The sequence below is a fragment of the Quercus lobata genome, chromosome 1 (genome assembly GCF_001633185.2).
Source record: "Quercus lobata isolate SW786 chromosome 1, ValleyOak3.0 Primary Assembly, whole genome shotgun sequence".
Classification (NCBI taxonomy): Eukaryota; Viridiplantae; Streptophyta; class Magnoliopsida; order Fagales; family Fagaceae; genus Quercus; species Quercus lobata.
In genome coordinates, this window is record NC_044904.1 from 15,680,913 (window position 1) to 15,689,700 (window position 8,788).

An 8,788-nucleotide genomic window follows, 5' to 3' on the forward strand; every position below is an offset into this window, starting at 1 on the left:
CTTCAAGCAGATCTCGTTGAGCATCTATGGCAACTACAAGGCCAGTCGTAGGAATTTGTAATTCTAAATTTCTAAGCATTACTACTTTTATTTAATGTGAACCTTCGTTGGAATTTAAAATTTTCTAAGTTTAATATTACTAAGTTTCCAAAAAATTGAGACAACAAAAAGCCGTATATAAGTTGACAAACCCTTAGGTAAGTTTATCAACTCAAGTTTAGTTGTAAACTTACACTAGATACTATCCTGATCATTGGTCTTTTTTAACACAACTGTAGCTATTCAACAAAGCTTATTTGCTTAGTAAATCAGTATATGTAGCCTAAAGCAAACACCTTTTCTACCATACATTGACATTCTATACCTAATAATTCATTTGGTAAAAGTCCATTCATAATTTAGAGTTATTCAATAATTTAAAACACAGCAGAACAATAATGTAGAACTATGCAGAACAATAATTCTTCTTTCTTTATCTCAAACAGGGGTATTTAACCCCCTGCTAACAGCAGAAAAATAATGCAGAACTATGCAAAAAATCATGTCTGCAGAATTCAGAAAAATAACATTATGCAGAAAAATAACACTATGCAAGTACAACCACCTGTTGAGAAAATGCAGAAAAATAATTATGCAGAAAAGTAACACTATGCAAGTACAGCCACCTGTTGAGAAAGTGCAGAAAAATAACAATGTGCAGAAAAATAATTATGCAAAAAAAATAACATTATGTAGAAAAATAACACAATGCAAGTATAGCCACCTGTTAAGAAAGTGCAGAAAAATAACATTATGCAGAAAAATAACACTATGCAAGTACAACCACCTGTTGAGAAAGTGCAGATAAATAACACTATGCAGAAAAATAACATTGTACAGCCACCTGTTGAGAAAGTGCAAAAAAATAATTATGCAGAAAACTAACACTATGCAAGTATAGCCACCTGTTGAGAAAGTGTAGAAAAATAACACTATGCAGAAAAATAATTATGCAGAAAAATAACATTATGCAGAAAAATAACATTATGCAGAAAAATGACACAATACAAGTACAGCCACCTGTTGAGAAAGTGCAGAAAAATAGCATATACAACTAATAAAATCAGCAATCAATAAAATAGCATATTTACATTCAAATAACATTTACAACCAATAAAATCAGCAAGTACAACCACCTTCAACAGAGACATTGCTTCACCCAAAACAGAATGAAATCAAGTGCTATTGTTCGTGCACAATACAAAATTTACAACATTGCATCTATTTCCTTGCACAAGTGAAGACTACAAAAATATATCTAACATGATTAGAGATTGAATAATCATGTTCCTTGCACAAGTAAATATTACAAAAGAGATGTCTAACATCAAATCATCTATGTCAACTATGTGCTAGTATCTTTGCACTATACAAAAAATTACTTGATTAAATATTGTCAATAATAATATTCCATTATGATGTATATTTAGACCTTAACCTCTCCAAGATTTCCAAACGATGTAGACGAATATATTCTTTTTGCTCAGGATCTATGGTTCTTGTATCTTTCATCATAAGTTCATCTTCCATTTTCCTCTTTTCTACTTCATTCTTCTCTTCCTTGATACAAATCAACTCTCTTCGATCTTCAGATGCAATGCGCATTGCCTCTCTTCATTCTTCTAAGGCAATGCGCATACTTTCCTTTTTCTCCTCATGCATTCTTCTCTTTTCTTCCTTGATTTCGTCCAATTGGGAGGAAAGTGTTGAGACCACGTCATCACAATTTTTTCTTTTCTTTAATTTCTCCTTTTCGGCCTTCTTGCCTATGGGTCTCTCCAAGGTTTTTCCGGAGTTCATCTCATCATTATCTTCATCTAGATTTATTGAGCTTGCAAAAGTATGACAAGATTGTGTGGCTGGTTGTGTGGCTGGTTGTCTTGTGTGGGCCTTCAAACTATCTTTTAGAATCAACCACTTAGCTTCATTCCTCAAAATTCTCCAATAATGTTCCAATTGAAATGCATTTTTGCAATTAATTTGATACATAGCTTTTGCATCTTCAATCTACAAAAGTAAAAAATTGAAAATAATGAGAATCATAAAATGAAAAGTATTTTGATGTACAATACATATTAGATGTTGAGTTGAAATACCTTGTCATGCTCAGTTTTATCACTTTCATTCCGGTTCTCAATTTGGGCCAAGCATCCACAAAACTTGTTGGTCTTCCTTTGAATTGTTGACCACCGACTATTTAAAGAATCCTTGGTGTGGTTAAATTTCTTGTCATTGTGGAAGGTGGACCAAATTCTTTCCTAAAATGTTGTGTGTTTTTGGTCCGTCGATGTCACGGCATCTAAGCTAACATTGAGCCACACCGACACTAGCTTAATGTCTTCATCTACGATGAAGTTGATTCCCTGTTGACCTCTCTTAGTAGTTGATTTTTTTGCAATGGGGGGTATAGATTGTCCCATTTCAACTTAGGTGGAGATTGATGGACATTGACATCTGAATGCGGAGTGGACATCAAATTACTACTGTCAAAAGACTCAAAACCTTGTTCATTGTCTTGTAAAATGTCAAGGAAGAAGGGATTTTGATTTTGTGAGTCCATCACCTAACAAACACCAAAGTAATTCAGAAGCAACACTAATAAGCAACAAAATTGAAAACAAAAAAGAAAAAGACATTGTTTAACATAAATTTAAGAGTATAACTCGCTGAAAACACAAAGGTAAACAGTATGGGATCTATAATAGAGCTTCTCCATCCTTCAGAAACTAAAAGAAACCTCACGAACTAAGAAGATGAACACAAGAATTTGATCAAAGAACACCAACCGTCCCCATTGACACATGATCCATCCATGTCTAAAACACTAACATTATCAACAAAACTCTCAACTCTCAAGTAAAACTCATATGCATTTGTACTTATATTAACATATAATCAAGGAAACTCACAGCCAATACAACAACCAAAATTCATTTAACTGCACAGAGTTAATCAAATTCCACAATCACAACCAAGCACCCTTATGGTCTAATTCATTGACCAATTCATGTACAAACACAAGAAAATCAAACCTTAAAGCAACAGAATTGAGAGCATGGAATTCAACCACAGAAATAATAAGTATTCAACCTCAAACCTCAAACCTCAAACCTCTGAAAATCAAACCTCAAACCTCAAACACAAGATAAAACCCACATGGAATTCAACCTCAGAAATAATAAGTATTCAACAGAATTAAAAAAATAAACCAAAATTTAAATAGATTTCCAACAAATTATTCTATGAAGAACTAAAAAAAGACTCTGATTTTATCAAATTTGGCTTGCAAAAGAGAGATAGAAAGACAAGCAGTTAGCTATACTATTTGCAACCTATAAGATTAGTCCTAGAATAAAAAAAAAAAATTAAAGATTAGTCCTAGATTAAAATTGCTCCACAGGCAGAGACATACTAGGCAATTCTTTCATGGCCAACAAACAGTATATGTTTCTCAAGTATATCCCAAAGAAATTGTAAAACGAATATCAAGATTATCTTCCACTAAATGTTCAAATAAAACAGATTTTTTCACCAGTTGAACATCCAAATACATAAATAGCAAAACTCTAGACAGAACTGAGAGCATCTTTTACCTCTGAGTAGTGGGTGTCCAAGTCCACAACTGCCCGATGCTCAGGAGATTTGGCCTGTAAGAAACGGATTGTAACGGATAAAGTTTTTAGATCAAGCTGCAAGAAACAAAATAATTTGAGCATCTTTTTGAGGAATAAGTTACTTGAAAAATTAAGTAACCGAACATAATAAATTTATATCGTTGAGAATTTTACAATAATTTATCGCGACAATAATTTATATAGTTTTCTTATTAAAACATAAAAAAAACTATGAACATCAAACAGAGCAAGGGGGATAATGTCCCCAGGTAAGTATTCAACCCAAAATCAATGTAAAACCTTTAACATCAAGTTGAAGTAGTTTATAACTAAGTAATAAGAGACTCCACCAAATCAGCACAGGGAAAACAGTCTGAAAACTAAGTATATAACTAAGTAGTTTATAACTAAGTATATACCCTGTTCAATCAATCCGAAAACAGGGGAGAAATAGAAATTTAATACAATTTAGAAAACTCCAAATTCTTCAAACATTCCCTACACAGGGGGAAACTAATCCAAATCAAAAGACATAAAATTTAATCCTTACCTGAACTCTAAAATAATCAAATATAAATACACACAAAACCTGAAATGCTAATAAATTCCAAAAATAACTTCGGGTGTGCTCCGAAGAATCCCTAAAAAAAACCCCAAACCAAAAAAAATTTGAAACAAGAAACCCCAAAAAAATTAGTTTAGAGAAACTCCTAAGAATCTTGATTGAAACCAAAAAAGGGAGCGGCTCACCTCCAGTTTTTATTTCCCCTGTTTCCTCCCGTTTTTAGATAGATGAATGACACCTGGAAGCAAACTGATCCAACGATTAAAAAAAAGAAGCCAACTTGGAAAAATACAACAGTGACTTACCTGCCTTTTCCTTTTCTCTTTGGCTCTCCTCTCACTATGCAATTGTGCAGCATCACCACACCCACTCTGCAACTATGCAGCATCACAACGCCAAACTGAAAATGTAGAGCATAAATGGAAAGCCCAAATCCGACCATATAATTCAAACTAAAGTCCCAAACCATCTGTGAAGAGTTAAATCTCACCATTGATGACCCTATCGTGTGCTTGCAAGAAAATCAATTGTTTTCCATTTTCGATTTTCAAATCAAGTTCGAAATCAGTGAGCTTTTTCGTCATTGAGGTTTCAAATCTCAGATGCTTTTCATTAAAAGCTTACCCACAAAATTTTTCAGATTTCGTATTCCCCTCTCTGTCGGTATCTATCATCGTTGAAAATTTTCAGATGTGCATGTGTTTTTTCTTTTCTTTTTTTGCTTTTCAGATGGTGAAAATCGAATGATTTTCACTCTTCTTGTTGTGTTTATTTCTCTAGTTTTAAAATGATGTTCAACTTGAGGAATTGAGAGATTTGTGAATTTTGAAAACCCCTTCAATCTTTAAATCTTCAACGGAGCATAAATAAAAAATCTGAACAAAGATTTTTGAGAGAGAGAGAGAAACAAGAGAAAGAGAAAGGGAAAATGAGAGAAGGGAGATTGAGGTGTGTGATAGCCCAGAAAGCTCCATTAGAAGGATGGGTAGCTGTAGAAAGAGATAGAAAAAGAAAAGGGAAAGCAACGCACAAATTGAGAGAGACGTGGGTTTTTTTTTAACCTTTGGATGGTTGGTATGCCAAATGTCATTCATCTGTTTAAAAACGGAAGGAAACAGGAGAAATAAAAACTGGAGGTGAACCGCTCCCACCAAAAAACCCTAAAATCTCAATGAGAAAAACCCATACCTTTTTTAGAGAAATCAGCCCCAAAGTCTGTTAATAGAGAAGATTCTGTCTGTCAATTGATCCACCCTCCTCACGGAACTACAAAACTCCCAAACCGATCACATTATTATTTCCCGTGGTGATGAGAATGAGCAAAAGAATTCGGACTGTAATATGAGAGGAAGAACTCAAGAGGGAGAGGGAACTGAGACCTGAGAGAGGCGTTGGTGTGCTTAGTGAGAGGAGAGAGAAAAAAAAGAGCGAAAATGAGGTTTTTATTATACTGTACAGATAATATTATTTTAAGGGATAAACGGGATACAATGCCTGTGTAAATTTACACGGGTACTGTAGCTCGTTGAAAATTTTAGATGAGTTTACACGATTTTAAATGGACTGATATAGTGTATTTTTTACTTCAAAATGTGTAAAAATGGTCAAAATGTGTATTTTACACATTTATAAAAGAGCTGGTGTGGTTGCTCTTAGGAGAAGGTTTTGCCTTGTTAACTCCAGAGGAGGAGCTGACTTGCCCAAAGAGATGCCTTTTATGAGTGGAAAGTCAGCCCTGACACTTTTAGACATGGGTTCCTAGGAGGTTGAAATAAGAGATAATGAGGAAATGAAAAGTCACCAAAGCTTTAGATAAAAGAGATCAACTCCATTACCAAGGAAATAGAGGGAGAAAATAGTAACTCCAAGTTTCCCAAGATCAGTATAAAAGGAAGGAAGGAAGCCATGAAGACAAGCCAAGAGGCATAAAAGAAGAAGAGAGTATACAAACAGTATAGACTTAGAATATTCAAAAGGGAGCTTTAGGATTTAACTTGAGTTCATTGAGCAAATAAAAGCATTGTTAAGAGGTCCTTCAGTAATATTTAGGGAGCCACTTAGATCCAACGGCTCAAATTTCACAAATCTTGTAAACCCAAAGGGGATTAATTAAGTCTGTGAACTTGGAGGCTTATTGGGCTTTGTGGAGCACCCTTACAATATGGAACTAAATGTATTCCAATGCTTGACTTAGTCAATAAAGCCCCTTGAAGTACTTTGCACTTGTCTACGTTACTGTTTATTTTATTTTCTTATTCATATGTTGTGTACTTGCTTATATATTTAGTCTATATATTTGTTTGTCGTAGAGTTCTTTTGACTTGCGTACAGATCCGTATAACGGCCCAAAAAGATTGTGTGAGCTGAGCCCAGTTCACCCATCCAACACTAGTATTTACTCCAATCTCCCCCTTTCAATGACCCAGGAACTTCATATTGGATTTGGGCCAAGAGAACTGTCCTAAAAAGGGCTCCACAATAATTAATCATAAAGAGTACTTAACGGTCAAATTACTAATAAAAATGAACACTATTATTAATATAAAAATTAAATTAAATATTAAAGAACTAAAATATAATTAATCAAAATAAAAAATAATTTCAAACTTGAAGGACCAACAATATATTTTAGTTACAAGATGTAGCACACGATTAGTGTGAAACAAGTGCTGATTACCTATCGCATTCACTCTCACTCCATGTGCACGTTGTACAAACTACTAATTACAAACTCCAAAGCCCATGTCATTATTCAAAACCACCTTCACTCTTACAACACCACACATTGCGACATCAATGTCATAATCTGCTTTGTCCCATCATAGAGAGTCCAAAATCATTGAAAATTGTTTCCTTCTACTCTTACCTAATGCTAATAGAATAACTATTTCTCAAAAAAAAAAAAAAAAAAAATTGCTAATAGAATAATGATTATCATATCCCCTCCCCCCCCCCCTCCTTTTTTTTTGATGAATTTATCATATGCCCCCTTTTGCACACACTCGTGTAAAATTGTGATTTTCCCATACTAACATACTAGTAATTATTTATAGCAATGTTGCTAAAAATATAGTTTTTAGCAACTCAAAATACTACTTTATCTATTTTAACATCCTACTTTATAATACATCCAATATCAAATGTTTTACTTTAGCATTCAACACATTAAAATAATATAAACAATACAATAAAATAATATTCTCAACACAATATACAACCACAATAAAATAAAGAGGAGAGATAATGAAATATTATACTTTTTTTTTATAGCTTTGGAGCTACAATAGAGTGTCAAAGATGACACTTTATTGCAGCTTGGTTGCTAAATTTTTTTAATTTAATAACCTTGATGTAGCTTGTTTTTTTTTTTTTTTTTGTATTTTAATTGCTAAAATAAGTTTTAAGTCATTTTAGCATTGTAAGGACGCGATTCGTGGCGGACCGTAACAGTGTCGGGTTCGCACGTAAAAAGGCCCCTAACAATATCATTTGTAGAGCGTGGGTTTGGAAGGCTAGGCCCAGGTTGACAGGCAGTGGGTTTTTCGCGGTGTTCGTACAAGTTTAAGTTTTCCTTCACCCCTGGAGTCTTTCTCCTGGAGGTGGGCTGGGAGGCTCTGGTTTTTAGCCATTTTTCCCAACCCCTTCTTTAGGTTACTTGTTTTTCCTTTTATATTTGCCTGCGTTCATTGTCCTTCGTCCACGTATAGGGTCAACCTTTCCAAGATTGATACTTGTCCCATCAGCCCATATTCAAAATCGTTGGGGGTGGTTGTAAAAGCCAAAGAATGCGGCTCTATCAGGTTCAGAGCATTGAATGGCAGTAAGGGCAGCTTTCCCTGGATATTTTAGATCTTTCTTCCTAGTTTCAGTCCTATACCGTTTTTACCCTTCTTTCAGGGGGGACTTTGGGTCTGCCGAGGACTGAGCTGTCCTCGGCGGTATCCAAAGGCTATTTTGTCGAGCTTGGGCCATAGCCCTCCTCGGCTTGGGCCTTCGGATTCTCCCCGGGTAGATGGGCCTGGCCCATAAATCATTTGGGCCCCACAAGCATCTTTAGTATGAGTGCTCTAATATGTTACTTAGCAACACCCCATACTATAAGTGGGCCGGTTACACTTATTTCGAAATTTGAACTTTCTCTTTTATTTAAACTCTTGTGCACATTTTGTAAACTTATACTTTACCAATTCCAAAACCTTAGAAATTCCACACAAACCATTAGTCATTACATGTTCTTATGAATAATTAATGACATTTTTATTTTCAAATATTTTGTTAACACTTCTTCTATAAATAATCTATATAGTATCTAAAAGTTGAAGTATAATATTTTTTGTTACTACGATTCTGTTGAGCTACATTAGTAGTCATATCATCATTTTTTATCCATCATTTCTTCAAAAAAAAAAAAGTATATAAATATTAATGTATGCAATAATGTATTATGCTTTTACTCATTCTCGAAACTAATTATAACTTATCAATTATGATAGGACTATCACTTTTTCACTACTATGACTTTACACATTCTTGAACCTATATGTAACTTATAATAGAAGATACATTTAAT

General features: G+C 34.1%; 1 long non-coding RNA gene across 1 annotated transcript; it reads right to left on the minus strand.

Moving 5' to 3' along the window:
- Positions 1–4,433: 4,433 nt before the first annotated feature.
- On the minus strand, positions 4,434–5,360 carry LOC115981725. Its single transcript, XR_004089443.1, has 2 exons — positions 4,709–5,360; positions 4,434–4,618 (listed from the first exon to the last, which is right to left on the minus strand). It is a non-coding gene; the product is annotated as an uncharacterized LOC115981725 (long non-coding RNA).
- Between the last annotated feature and the right edge of the window lie 3,428 nt (positions 5,361–8,788).